The following is a 16,043-nucleotide window of genomic DNA, read 5'->3' on the forward strand; positions in this document are numbered from 1 at the left end:
CACAGCTCGGTCGGAAGCATAAACGGAATGTAGTTTGATGACGGACAAAGCATCAGAACGTGGTACGAAACTATAATAGGTCGTATCATGAATGGCTGATACGATCGGTGATTCTATTCTCTTCAGCCACGCTTAGTATGTAATACTGTTAATAACATTAAATATCATATGTACCAAATATCATATGTACGTAGGTTTTGCACCGAGATTTTAATAAGTATACGAAACACTATGCGATGAAATGCATATTTATATTACATTTCATACAACTGTAGTTTTCGATTCCGAACCGGAATCTGCCGGGATAATTGCTTGGTTTAATTGATCCGTTCTGTCGCGACGTTTTGCGGCAACGCCAATAAAGTAAGACAACATATGCAACTTTTTAACGTACGGATCTTTCGTGCAATCTTTCGAACGTATCATAAGTTCAAGCATATATGCCACTGCAGGGCGAATTTGAGATTCGGCATCACGACTTGCCCTTTAAATCACGCCCCCATTCGAGATTACTTCGCGGAATCGAATGTCGAATAGATCTAAGAGCGTGGTACTCTCGAGACTTATATACCGCATATGCACAGACTTTTCCTTTATCGGCATTTTCATTTTCCTTTCGTGCCAACAATTTTGAATGCACAAAGAGTCCGAACCACCTTTCATCTGATATATTAAGGTGCATATTTCGTTTCAACCGGAAGCGTTTTATAATACATCTTCTATCCAGACTTTACAATGCCGTCACGTTAATACGTCTTTTATTACGATTTATTTTTTATATTCTCATATATTTATAAACCAAGAAAGATTCTAAAAAAAAAACTTTTATTTAAACTAATTGAAACATAAGACTTTCAAAAATTTTTAAACATATTTCTTATTATTTTGTAATCAATGTATTTATTTTTGTATTTGTATTTTTTCTCATATTTAATTATTATCATACAGTTACTAAGACTAAAATAGATTTGTTTTAGAATATAAATATATTTTACTTACTATTTTTAAATAAAATTGTTTTTCTCTGTAAAAAGAATATAATGAAGAATGAAAAGAAAGTTTTTAAGATTTTATAAACTTTACTAGTATAACTTTATCAGTACAATATTAACTTATAAGTTTGAAGTAGTTGTTGCAGTAAATGATAGCGATATCAGAACCGCAAAATTTTGTAGCATTCAATGTAGTTAATATAAATTTTATAAAGCAAATAACTATGAACATAAAACAAATTATAATACAATTCTTCATTATTATTTTATATCTTTATATCTCTGTCTTTTCGAGCTGTTTCAATTCTATTTCAACTTAGAACAAAGTTAATAACAAATAAGATAAGAGAAATTAATAATAGATAAGATAATTAAGATGTTGAGTGAATTAGTTATCATTAAATTTTTTATTTGTTTCTATATTTGTTGTATCTTTGAAGAAAAATTATAAATAAAATGTTTGAATTTGTTGTTTCCTTATAAGCAATAATATTGCAATTGTTTTATGATTAATGGATATAAAATAAAAATTTAGCAAAAAAATTAGTATTTTGTATCTTGAAGATTATTTTATTATGTGTCTATATGTAATATCGCATTTAATTTTATTATTTTATTTAACCATGATCACTTAATAACTGTAGAATCTGAAATGATGGCAGCAAAATACAAAATCGTTCATCTTCATTTTCTTCTACTGGAACGAGAAGCATAGTTGGCACATTGGATCATGTAATAGATTAATGTCCAATATTACGCCAGCGAGATTAATGTTATTATCGTCTTTGAAACGATCAAAATTACTTGCAGAATTACAAAATCCCCAACAAAATTCCCAACAAAAAAATACATACAATCTACTCTGATCACGTGAAATTTTAAACGTTCACGTAGTAACAACTTATCACATATTTATTTATTAAACTACACCTTGTAAATAAAAATGTTGTGTGTCATGTGTGTCCAATATTAAACTTTTCTTTTCACGTAACAATGTGATATAATAGCGTAAAACTTTTTCTTAAGTCACTCCTCGGTGAGCCAATAAAGTAAAGAAATTATTCCACGTGATAATATAAAGTGGTTCACCCTGTATACACAGACACAGTAGCAACGACTTTTCCGTACTTCATCATACAACTTCACGTTATATGATGAAATATAAGGCGGAGAAGATCGTCTATTTTCTTACACGTTATATCACTTTAGCCGGGACTTGCGCTGTGCTTATCCGCCCACCGAGCTCGTGTCGGGCGATCCTTAAAAAAGCACGGAAGTATTTGAGCTTGTAACGAGGCAAAAGTAAAGCCAGGCGAGCGATGATGATTTTAAAAAATTAGCATTCCAGCACGCCAAGAATAATATCTCTTGATGAGGTAAACGAGCGAAATTGTAAAATTGAAAGCAATTGCTGGCGCGGAAACTTTGTCGAAGCAATTAAAGTTTTCCACGCGTTTTCTTTTGCTTTAGTTTTTCATTCAATTCAATCCACTTTCTCTTTTCACCTGATTATATTGCACCAAAGTCGCGTTATTACCTCGCTATGTCTTTTTCCCCCCGCGTAAAAATCAATTTTCAGACGTATCAAATACTTTCTTACATTATATAGCGAAGTAAATATCGAGAGTACGTTTTACGAGGGCAGTAGCACATGAAGCTGCACGGAACTAACTCCCATTGCTTCTAATATCGAATGACGGTGTTATTAGTACCGTTTTATCGCCATCTTCGAGAAAATACTCTCTTCTTTTTTTTAGCAGAAAAATTTACCATGATTAGATAACGTACGAGGAAAATCAGTAAATATTCAAAATGTTCAATAACCATTGCCTACAATATTCCGCAAACTTATTTTAAGTATTAACTAAAATAAAAAATTATACGAAAATAAAAATACAGAATGTAATAATAGTTTTCGAATTATTAAGTCGGTTAATAATAATAATTAATTTAAAATTCGAGGGATTAAATACGCATGTCTAATCTGTCACTTTTTATTGATCTTCACAAAGTTAATGATATTAATTTTTAATAAGAGTAATCAATTGATTATTTATTATCGATTTTTAATGCTTAACTAATAAGCAATAATAGCAATTCAGCAATCAGTTAATTGCTATAAACAAATTAATTATGAAAAGTTAACATAGATATTAAATAATTATATATTTTTCTCTTTAATAAAAATATGAATTTAATTACTAATTACTTTTAATTACTAATTACTTTTTTGAAGAAGATTTGTAAACTTAATATTTATTACCTTAAATTTAAAAAATAAAATTTATTTGTGCTTATAATCGGAAAATAAGAATTTATTTATTACTTCTATATCTCGAGAGAAATAAAATTGTACAATTTTAATAAATTAAGAAAAGAATGTATCATACTGTCTTTTTAGCAATTACTTAATTTTTCCTTGATTCTGTAGACTGTGTGTGATTGAATGTGATTTTATTTCTTTTAAAAAGTAAAAAGTTTAACAAGAAATAATAATATATAGAAACATATTTTTAGTTAAACTAAAAAAAGATTTGAAAAGGGAGGGGAAGAGAGAGAGGATTCCTAATATTTATTGACGATATTGATTATTACTGTACTGATGCTTGAATTCAAAATTTTGTCTTTTGCTCTAGATTTTTAAACGTTACTTTCTTTAAACACTACATAAGGACGTAGCATCATAAATCGTGAAATATCGAATAATTTAGAAAGTGTAAGAAAAAAGCAATCGATCAATTATTAATAACTGATTTTAAATACGATAGAACACTTGACGTAAACTTAGTTCATCATACGTTAAATATTTCGTTTACAACGATAAATTGTCTGGCTTTGATATTTGTTTTGTGCGATATACAGCATGTTGTGTTTGCACAAGATCGCATATATCACTATTCGTACACCGAGATCTAAGCTGAGCGTGCTGAAGCAAAATGTTTCGTGCGTTGTATTAACTCTTGAAATACGACAGACAATCGTTTCCGATGAGCAATCAACAGTTGTCAACTCATGTGATTAGACAATTGACATGATTCAAAATTCGAGACGACAGCTACTTCTTGAAGTTTTTTTTCACACAATTTATTCATACCGAAAATTGAAGTGATTTTCATTATCGTCCTTATTGTAAAGTGTTGTATTCTAATGATTAACGCTCATACAATTAATTAATCTAATTAAGTGCGTTTTTACGAGTGTGTGAATTTGAGTGTAACGAAGAAATCTGAGAAGAGAAAGAGACCTCTGTGTGTGTGTGTGTGTGTGTGTGTGTGTGTGTGTATGTGTGTGTTGGGAGAGGAGGAAAGGCAAAAAGGAGCATCAGATGACGATAGAGTAACCATAGGGTAAATAATTTACTTTTTATATTCATTATATATCATACGTTTATTCCCTCTCTCATTTATTCTTGTTTATTTGAACAACTTCAATAATAATTAAAGGAAAAGAATATTATTTATGGAGTATTATAAAATATTTTTTTTACGACAGAGAAACAGAGAAAAGTTCAAACAGAAAATATATTTTTGTAAATTATATAATTAATTTATTAAAAAAATTGCATTTTTAATAAAAAATGTTTAAAAAAAATTTGAGTTGCCTGATTGAACTTTGTAATAATCTGATGTATTTGTGTTTTACAGTTTAATGTAATTCATAACGCAACTTGTAACTCTGCTACTGCGCGGTGAATGCCAAATTATCTGTTATTTTATCTGTCGAGGTAGCGGTAGGTATTTATGAAAAATTATATTAAATGTATATTAAAAAGTATAGAAATATACCTTCATAAAAATATACATTACATTAAAATAACATAGAAATATTCTATATAAATATGATAAATTTTAATTTGTTATCTCTTAAAATAAATGAACTCTCTAGAATAAATAGACTATTGATTAAGACTGATATTTAATCCTAAAAACATACTATATTTGTTTTCTTATATATACATATATATATATATATATATATATATGAGAATACGCTGTGTGTGTGTGTGTGTGTGTGTGTGTGTGTGTGTGTGTTTGTGTGTGTAATTAGTGAAATACTGACATTTTTAAAATATAAAATTTTATGTTTCTTTATATCGCACACATACGTGTCTTTATGAAGCGAAAGATAAAAATAGAAAAAAGAAAATATTGTTAATAGTTAAGAATCTTATCACTTTCTTATGTATATTCCTTCCTTCTTATGTATGTTTCTAAATATTTTTAATTAATATTAATTAGTATAATTAATTAATATTAATATCGTAATTTTAATAAAATTTGAAGTCTATATTGAACTTCTTTATATTCTTTTAGAATTAAATGTTAAACAAACGTAAGAGAAAACAATAATTTTTTTGATACGTACATATCATAAATGCAAACAAGAGATAAAAACATTTTGCAGTGACATATCATTTCAATAAGTTTTCCAATAATTTATTTCATAAAACAAATCGCACTGATTGTGTTTATATATTATATTTAATATTATTTCAATTTCAATATTTTATCTTAATCTTTCATCTACATTGATTTGGGAAATAAAATAAACAATGATAATATATAATAAATATTTTGAGTAAAATTTTTTATACTAATTATTTCAAAATTAATTATCTACATATCAGTATATTAAAAATATATTATTGAAATAATTTATATGTATCATAACATATTTTAAAAATATTTTATACACGTACATATACACTCACACACACACAAAATACAGTATTTTCCGCTTTGATTTATTTTTTTAATGTGAAATAAAATAATTGTTCTTTAAAAAATATTATTTATCAGAGACAAATTTTAAAATGTGTAAGTATAAAAAAGAAGTTTCGTATCTTTATTTTCTCATTCAGCCTTCATATATTTTTCGCATGTTCACAGATTTGGTTAAAGGTATCCAATTTGCTCCAGTTTTTTTATTAAATAGTCAGTATTATAAGTTAGTATTCCAATAAAGAATGTCTTTCTCCAGATAAAGGGTGTATTTTACCGAGATCCATGAGAAAGACGAGAAATTCCGGCGCGTATTTCCTGCATCAGAGTGTAGATGAAACGCGTAAGGGGTGGGTCATCCCCGGGGATATTCAATCATTCTGCGCTCTCTGGAGCGTTTCTTCCCTTCAAACTGGCGAATCGTTAATTCGCCCTCTGCATCGACACTATCCCAGATGGGCGGAAAACCGGAGAATAAAATGGCATGTTAACGCTTAAAAGAATCGATTTTGATATAAAAATTAGCGGAATTACAAATTCTTTGAAAGAAGCATTACTTTTTTATAAAAATTTAATTCAGAATATTTCTATTTTTAATCGATGCTGACAAATGATGTCTTTTTGGGATTTTACGAAAATTTTAGGAATTGCTATAATAATATTTATATATTTTTTTTGTCTTACATATTGATTGATTCTGGAATGGTAATTTTTTTTCAAGCGCAAAAAGTCATCAAAAAAATAATATAAGTTATTTAATTATTTTTTTTTTCGAAAGCTTCTCGTATAGTATGGTACTGTTTGATCAAGTTTTAATTGTATCAAGTAATGCTTCGTGCAAATTTCTTCATTTTTAGTTCATTATATCTTACTTTTAAAGTAACAAACAATCTCACAAAGTAGTAAAATGGCACAAAGTAGTTTAAAATAGATTAAGGTATTCTCGTTAAATAGTTTCTTAGGTCAAACTAAATTAAAGATTTATCTTTAACTGATTAACTAAATTAAAGGATTTTTTTTTTGTTAAATAAATAGAAGAATATATTATTTATCTAGTAGCTTTCCAAAGATATATTTGAAAGTGCAGTATATAAAATAAGCAAGAGATCGTTAAATCTTTACGGATTGCGGTGATAACCAAGTTTTGCAAGGAGTAAAAAAAGATTCCAATCTCATTTTGCCACACTCTATTCAGAATTAGGCTTTGCGCATACTTTAGAGCAGGCGAACACCGTCTTGAGTACTTTTTACCCTTATAATGGGGATCGTTTGAGAGATCTTATCGCTAGTTTTTACAGTCCGGGCCAGAACGCATTTAACCGCGTTTTCTGATTTCAGCATGGGATAAGACCAATACGTGAGTCGGCGACGGGGTCTGGCCCCGGGCTTCAGCTTCACTGTATACCACAACCGTAATTTTATCGCTGAACTTTTGCGCCTTCGTTTTCCCCCGGTATGCGCTACCCTTGTCCTATCGATTTCTATGACGTAGCTTGCGCACCTCGCTCTTCCGCGTCCCTCTTCGTCCTTTTCGTATTCGTTTACTGTGCTTTCTCTCTTGCTTTTGTTCTGTTCCTTGACTTTATCGATTTAATCCGAAGCGATTGACTGAATCGATATGAATGCGTTGCCGACGACGAAATAGCTTGTGATTAATGATTTCACAGTTTATCTTTTTCTCATATGGCGTATGTATATATATATATATATATATATATATATATATATATATATAGTGTGTATGCGCGCGCGCGCGTGTGTGTGTGTGTGTGTGTGTGTGTGTGTGTTTTACCTCAATAGAATGCTCGAAGTTAAAAAAACTCTCTTTTCTCTATTTACAAACTTTCCTGTCATTCCAAAATCAATTTTTCTTAAATAAAAGTTTGATTGAATTCAACTTTTCTAAGTTCTTTAATATTTAATTGTAAATTGATAAAATTATTTAATTTTTGTTGATAGCTTTGAATACTATTATTTTGGATGCTGTTTCAAAAAATAGATTTGTTATTGCTAATTCAAGTATCCATTTCCAATTATCCATTTATCCAAGTATTCTTACTTCCTCCGCAATGAACTATCATTTGTAGTATAAATTCGTAGGATAAATTTTTCTTTTGGTTTTTATAACCAAATTTTTGAAAATCAAGTTTGTGCCTTGATGGTCTCTATTTTCCGTCAATACGCTGAAAACTGTTATTCTTTGATAAACATCAATATGTTCGGTGCACATCATCAATACGTTCAATGCGTACGTAAAAATTTCAATCATCGATTGGTTGAACAATCGACTAATGGTTGAGTAGCTACATTAGTATATCAATTTCTTTATTCCGTAATTCGATTTTAGATCAAAGTTATTTCAAGTTGTATTTTGTATCTTTTGGCCGATATGAATTTAGAAATATTTTATAAATAAATCGAATTCTTTTCACATTTTTATTTATTTTACATGTTTTTTTTGGAAACATATTTCTATGATTTGTTTTGTAACAAAGTCAACAAATATGTTATTTTAATACTACCGCGTTAGAAGAACACGGAAATGTTGCGGACTATAAAGCTTTACCTCAAATAAATCCTTACTATACTATCCTTACTATACTATACTATAACAGCCATATAGTCCAACAATATCTTACTTCTCACGGTCGTTTAGCCATTGCGGAAACGTTATCCCACATCTTGTCTCACTTGTTGGACCAAAATAAGGATAATTCTAGATTTAAGAAAAGCACGAGGACGTGATAACAAAAAGAAAACCAAAAATCTAATTAAGAAAAATATATAGCCATATGTAATTAGAAAATATCACTTTACGTTATATGAAAATTAAGAAGTTAAAGTGAATATAATATGCAGATAATGGAAATATATTAAGTAAACATAAATAAATCAACATGTGAAAATACATTTTCTGTTGTGTGATCTCTTCATCAGCCTTACGTATATGGGGAACAAAGAACATAAAATGCAAAATGTTAGATAAGAGTGAAACAATAACGCTGAGAATAAACAAACAACAGGGACACTACTGAACGGAGGAATCAAGCGAGCGACAAAGACATTTGAAAAGTAAAACGCGACAAAGACAATCACCATGAGTGACAAAGCAATCAAAAGAGAAAAATTGTCCTGGTACAAAGCATTCGTGTGCACGTATTCATCATGCGCGAAGGTTCAAAGGCAGTAATACTATCCGTAGAATCAACTCTCACGCTTGTGTAGCAGAACATGCGTACGACAAAGATATAGTTGACAAATATTGTCGGAGACAATAAAATCGATAGGACGAACAGCGGTGAAATATGCTATGTATATTCGGCAGTATCCGCTAAATTTAGTCGCGCGTTAAATAGAAAGGTTCAATCGATTTGAAACGCCGGATATGATACAAAGCTATGTCGCTAGTGACCAAAAAAAAAAAGAATTGAGTTAAAACGACAATTTTATTATTGAATGCTCTCTGTCAAATGCAGCAGTATTGCAACTATCGATACGTATCATTATAAAAATTACAATTTATTTATATAACTTATATAGTGTCCATTTCTAAATTTCTCTTTCGTTTCCCGCTCGACGAAATTCTCTTTTGTAGTTTAAATCTGTAATGTATTATTCACAACGCTTTACATGTAACAATTACGAAATCAAAAAGTATGGCGACGTGACGAACGGTAGGATCGCACAATGAAAGAAGAGATAAAGCGAAATGGAAACATTGTACAGAACTATTGCGACGAGTGTTTTGAAAGCTTTTCTCTGTATTCTCTGTATTTTGCAGGGCAGTTGGTAACTGTTAGGACGCACGAATTTACTACTTTCGAGGTGAAACTGCATCTAACAAACAGCGGCACAAAAAGCAGACATATGAGAAACACGCGGGCCATGAGAAAATACGTTAATAAATGACGACAGGGTAAAGAAAACTCTCAGACGTAAAGCTGTCATGGGGAAGCAGAGGGAAAGATGTATCGAGGTAAAATAAGATACTTGAATCTAAACAGAACATTTTCCGGAGGCATTATTTTATTTTTAATAAAACAGTAGTAATGTTATATAAAAATCGTTGTTAAATTAAAATTTTATGTCGATACTCTTAGAAATGTATTCTTAGAAATGTTAAATGTCTACCTTTCAGAAAGTTCAAAATAAACAAAGTAAATAGTATGATGTAAAAATAGATAAAAAAGCTTCTTGAATAAAATTTCATCTCTTGGTTGGATTCTAAAAATATGCTGTGTTTTTAATATATGTTTAATTTCAGACTTAATTTCTGATACATATTATTTAACACGATAATGATATTTTCTAATTAATAATCTACTAAATAATAAATAATGTATGTATTATATAATATAATATAATATAATATATAATATAAATAAACTATAAATATTTATATGCATTAATAATTACATTAAATCAAAATGCATAATTAAATAAAATCAAAATACCGAAATTTATATATATATATATATATATATATATATATATATATATATAAGACAATAGTGTTAGCGAATATAAGGAAAGTATAGCAAGACTTTTTCCTAGAAGTTCGTTCTTTATTGCTGGGAATGGCATGCCACTGCGGTAGCGTGGAATCTTATTGCTTTCCCGACAGCGCTGTGAATTTAGAGGACTCCTACGTTAAAGAAAAAGAAAAAAGTAAATTGCTAAAAGAACATTCTATTCAATGGCGGTGCAAAAAGCAACTCCTCGTATATCTTAACAACTCTAAAACGTAACAATGACAGCTTACACATGTTCATTTTACTAGTATTTAATTAAATGATATTAAATATGGAAATCGGCAATTTATTGAAATTGGCATCTCGTGTTTAATATTATTTGGCTTTAATTACCCATGTTTATTACCTTTGTAATCTCTTCAAAAAGTTATTATAAATGTATCGATGGCTTTATCGAAGTCAGTAATATCCATTAACATAGATTCTCATTAAAAATCTGAAATATGATTGTTCCATTTATGCATCTTCTATCTAAAAACGATGAAGTTGATTAATATTTCAGTAGCTATTCATCAAAACTATATTAAAGTACAAAATTATCTCGATTTTATTCAAAACATATGAGATGGATTATTTTAAATATATTTAAAATTAAGATAAAAAATTATGATTTTTACGGCGAAGTATTGTAATATAAGTTCGTGTGTAGATACGATGCGGGAACCAGAAGATTTGAAGTACAAAAACTTTGGCAAAAGTTGCTCCTGTGTCGATTCTCTTCCTTCTATTCGTACATTAAAGTCTCGCTTTGACTTCGTAAAGTAAGTTTAGATTCCTTCTGACTTTAATCTCCCCCTGAAATTGGCTTACAATGGACGACGTTTTCTCGTTGGATCAATACTAGTAAGGGATCTTAGTGCGGAAACAACGATAAGAAATAAATACAGAAGTTGGAATAGCGGCCATTTATCTCGGAATTAGGACAGGAAGTAGTCATATGTTTTGTCATAAAACGTTGAAAAAAGTTGATTTAATGAAAATAGATTAAGAGAAGAGAAAAATATATAAATCTAACTGGAACATATTAAATATTCAAAGCAATAGTCGGTTGGCGTAACAAGCGAGACGAAAATGATATCTGTTTATGAAGAGATTCACTGACGAGTTATTTCAGCCTTTTAAAGCGGTCTTTAAAACGGTCTTTAAAACGGTATTACATCCTCCGCATAACGAAGAAAGGGCAGATCAATAAACGGACCGAAGAAACAGGAATGGTCGTTATCTGAGACGGCAAAGAGTGAAAAAGAATGAATGGAGTGGCAACAAAAACGTTTAAATGAATCTTTCTCTGTGGTTATCCTTGCTTTGTACAACTTCGCGCGAGATATACGCTCATATATTCTAACCAGAATCTTCTTTCCCATATGTTGTCCTTTTCTTTATCATAACAAACGGAGATACGTGTAATAAAATAATGTCTTTTTCTTTTCGAAATATAATAGGATTTCCATCAAGAAGAAAGTTTAATTAGTCTTTAGAAAGTAATCTCGGTTAAGCTTACTTGCTTTTGTTTATAAGTCCTTCATGCAATTTGCAATAAGTACCTTCTTAATAGAAATATCAAGAGTCAATAGTCAATAGTCTTTGTAATTGATAACTTAATGACGAAAAATAAATATTTTGGTCTGAATCTTCAGAATGGCGAATTATTAGAAAAATCTTAATTTTTATTTAATTTTATAAGACTTTATTTTAATAAAAGAATTATTCTCTTATTTGGGTGATTAATTATTAAGACTTAATTATTTAAGGTAAAATGTTTTGACAGAATTTAATAAAAAAAATATCATATTTTGTGTAATTATTGAATCAAATTTTTCACACTCATTACACATACACACATTAGTGTAATTATTATTTTAAAAAAAGAGAAATCTATTAAAATACATATCAGATATTTTACTTTTCAACTACAATATAATAACAATAATTGAACTATTTTGTACAATTTTTTTCTTTTCTGAGGAAATTAAAATGATATAATAAAATATTTGTTCGAAATATCTACGTTTACTTCATAATTTCTTTGTCATATCTATTTATTTGCAGCGGCACAAATAAATTACTATTATTTTGTCGAAAGGACGAAAGGGAAAAGATAAAAGCGACAATTTGTTTGAATTGCATATAAAAGGCAATTGCAAGAACATCGCGTGGAAATGGGTAAAGGTAAATTTGTAGATGAAAAAGAGATATATATGGGGCGATACTGCGGGCATGTAGAAAATAGAATATGCACCTACATATCGAAAGATATTGGCTTGAAAAGCTATTTCCTTATCCCCGAGCACAATGACAACCACAACTTCTTTGAGTCGTTGAGATACGAATCGATAGACAAGGCAAGCGTACTAAACCGGAGAACACAGAAAAGTTTGAGAACTAGAAAACGCACAACTCACATGAAAATTAGAAAATCAAAGATAAAACTTTATGCTAAAATAAGATATATCGTAAATAGAAATATGAAAACAACCATTTTTAGATTAAAACAGAAATTGTTAAAATAAACTTTCGGAAAAGTAATTTCAAAGCAATCGTTTTATTGCTTTTAATGTGGATTGATGTTAAATGCTTTACAGAATTTTATATAAAATTATTTAACGCGTGTTTTTATTTTTGTCGAAGTGTGTAATGTCGAAATTGAGTTTTTACTTTTTTTTCTTTACAATACTAGAAAACATTATGGGAACGTTTCGAATGCACATTAAGATATCCGAGAAAGCAAAAAACTGATTGCTTCTCAAGCTTTCTCGAGAATGTCAACTTCTTCAGTCCACTGTAATCGATCTTAACCTGTGAAAGCTCGCGTTACGAAAAATCACATTCTTATTCGTCGTAATATACGTCAGATTGTATCTCTTAATTGATTATAGAAAAAATTATCAGATATTTTTGGTTGTCATATAACTCCTGTATTATTATTATCCTCACGTTTCTTTTTCTAGGATTTCTTATTTAAGTTTATTTCTAAATATAGTCGACGTGCTTCATTTAGTAGTACGTTGATTTCCAAGTTTCGGAAATGTAATCTTGCCAAGTTCCGTAATAAAGAGGAAGCGGAAAGAAAAGAACAAATAGTTACTAGTCGAACCTCATGATACAATTTTTTAAATCGAAGTCGCATGTATATAATAATACAGAAGTACACGTATGTATATATGTATAAAAGAGATATGTACATAATAAAATTTATCGAAATGGTTTGAATATTTTGTGTGTTTCATTGCATATAAGTATCTTTATTTTTATATTTAATTTATTTTGCACAATCCATACATACAAATGTAAAACAATTTGAATATAGCGTTTACAATATAGATTGAAAAGAATACAGAAACAACATTCAAAAATGCAAAGATTTTTGAATGAGAGAAAAGATAAAAAATCTTTGCATTTTTGAATGAGAGAAAAGATATCAGCATCACATGGTTCAAATCGGAACATAAAAATGCAAACCGATAAAGTCCGACAAGTACAATTTCTTTTTCTTTCAAGTTGAAGCATTTCTGTCCCTCGGGTCGACTCGCGAGGATATGTGAATATAAAATCAAACGAATAAAACATAAGGATGGAGTGAGAAATGCAATGAAAAAAGTAACAGTTAAAGGAAGTTCTCAACTCGCTTCTATGTCTTATTATAGTTTGAATTTTTCTAAGTAAAAGTTGCGAATAAAATATATATTAATAAATTCACATTACAAAAACATTAGTTACAAAGTCAGATTTAAATTAAAAAATTCACTTAATTTCATAAAGCCTGTCATATGTTATATGCCATATTCCTATTAGCTGTTAATAACTTCTATGAACGTGAATCACATTTTAAAATTACACCAAATAGGATATTGTGTGATAATCCACGGTACGAAATAAGCTTACATTATCCACATGGTGGAGCATTAATCCATGCTTTGCTACGAATTAAATCATTTAACAGTCGCGACATGAGAAATTATTTCCATGAAATCTCCGGAGAATTGAGATTATTAGAAGATCATATTCCCGAGTCGTCTCTTATCGGAGATCGAGACCTTTAAGCTTTGCTCTGTTCCTTTTAAGCTCTTGAAATCGATCCAATTTAATTAAATATAAAAATTTAATTGCATCTGTGGAAATTTATAACAGCAATTAATAATTGAACCTGAAACTTGAGAAGAAAATATCTGTTATACTCATTTATAAATTCTTTTGAATCTATATGTTACATATATATTTTATATTACAACTATATATATTACAATATTATGTTTTTGCATATATATATATATATATATATATATATATATATATATATATTATTGAACATTATACATATATAAAAAATTGTTTATATTCATTAGATATGTATTTAATATTAAACATTTTCTGTTTGTGCAAATATGCAATTAATCATTTCAGTTTTCTATTGAAACGTGCCAAATCATAGATTTCTGTCTATAAAAGAATGACCTCACTTAAATGATTTGCTGCTCGAACTTCTTGATTCCTAAAATTAGTGCGGGATCAATATCCTTACTTCTCAAAACGCGAAGCGCGATTCCTGCAAGTCGGGTCTTAAAATATCCATCGGTCCCTTAAATTTTTTATTATCGATCCGTACGATACGTATGCACGTACGTGTACACACGTGTTTGTGTTTATTCATACAACATATAGAAGGCCGACCCGCATTATGAATTTATTATATAGCTCCGATATCGTTACTGTTACAACCATTACGAATCATAAAATATTGCCGGGAGCGTTACTGTCGAAAAAGCGACCTTTCCAGTTTCCGACGGTGACGCGCTTTTTACACGACGCTGGCGTGGCGGCAGCGCGGAAAGATAAATCTGGCAAAAATACCGGAGTCTCAATAACGCCGTAACGACATATATGACCGACGGCTTCAAGTCGGCCCGGACTTTCGAAACCGGAGGAAACGTTTTTTGCATGGTAAAAACCGCACGAAAGACCGGCGAGAGAGAAAGCACGCACGGGACGAGCAGTGAACGCGCGCGTCCGCGACACGAAGTGATGTAACTTTGCATAGTATTCTACATAACGTTTTGTAAGTTAGCCTACTTTGATGCCTGCAATTTGCTCGGCGATTTGAGCATTAGCATGGCCTTTTTTCTTCCCCTTTACCTTTCTTACTTGCCTTCGTAAAAGTGTTTGTCAATCTGATAAGATAAGGATGATCCGTCGGCTAGTCGTCGCGATAAAGAAATTAACCCTATCTTTTGCTTATTGAAATAATAAAAATATATTTCATTAAGTCAACAATAGAAGAACAGTTGTACACACGCGAAACAATGACAAGCGTTATCTTTCCATTCATTCAGGTGTCTCTCGCGTTCTTTTTTCTTTCTCTTACGTTATTTTCCATATTTTCCATATTTTACCGCATTATTTTCCATTCAGTAAACTATGACTGCGTTGTTTATTTTCATTAATCGATAAGATGCGTTATATGAAAAGCTTTTTCTCATAAAATTTAACGAATTAATAATTTCATTCATGTTGCAGACCAAGCTGAATGCAACTTGCATTAATTGTCGCGAGTCCATTGTTATGAATAAACATAAAGATCATGTTTCATAACATAAAGACTAACTTTTAAGGATCAAATAATTTCATGAGATTTATTTCAACAAAAGGATGAACGAAAGAAGAAGAGAAGAGAAAGGCTGTTATTAATTATAAGTTATAAATATAGATTATAAATGCGGAAATGTAAAACCTTTGATAAGACGATAAGAATTGCGAAAGTTTAAGGTACCCTCTTCAGAGTTTAAGACTAGTCTAAGTTATCT

At 29.8% G+C, this 16,043-nt stretch overlaps 1 protein-coding gene and 1 long non-coding RNA gene across 3 annotated transcripts in view; both read right to left on the reverse strand.

The window, feature by feature from the left end:
- Window positions 1-16,043, reverse strand: part of LOC105423313 (uncharacterized) — a 95,821-nt gene that overhangs the window by 50,912 nt on the left and 28,866 nt on the right. The window lies entirely within an intron of this gene.
- On the reverse strand, window positions 10,232-14,393 carry LOC148935931 (uncharacterized). The gene is made up of 3 exons (XR_016139800.1): window positions 10,863-14,393; window positions 10,592-10,716; window positions 10,232-10,358 (listed from the first exon to the last, which is right to left on the reverse strand). It is a non-coding gene; the product is annotated as an uncharacterized LOC148935931 (long non-coding RNA).

This window comes from Pogonomyrmex barbatus, unplaced genomic scaffold (assembly GCF_055798465.1).
Source record: "Pogonomyrmex barbatus isolate J1 unplaced genomic scaffold, ASM5579846v1 scaffold3, whole genome shotgun sequence".
Classification (NCBI taxonomy): domain Eukaryota; kingdom Metazoa; phylum Arthropoda; class Insecta; order Hymenoptera; family Formicidae; genus Pogonomyrmex; species Pogonomyrmex barbatus.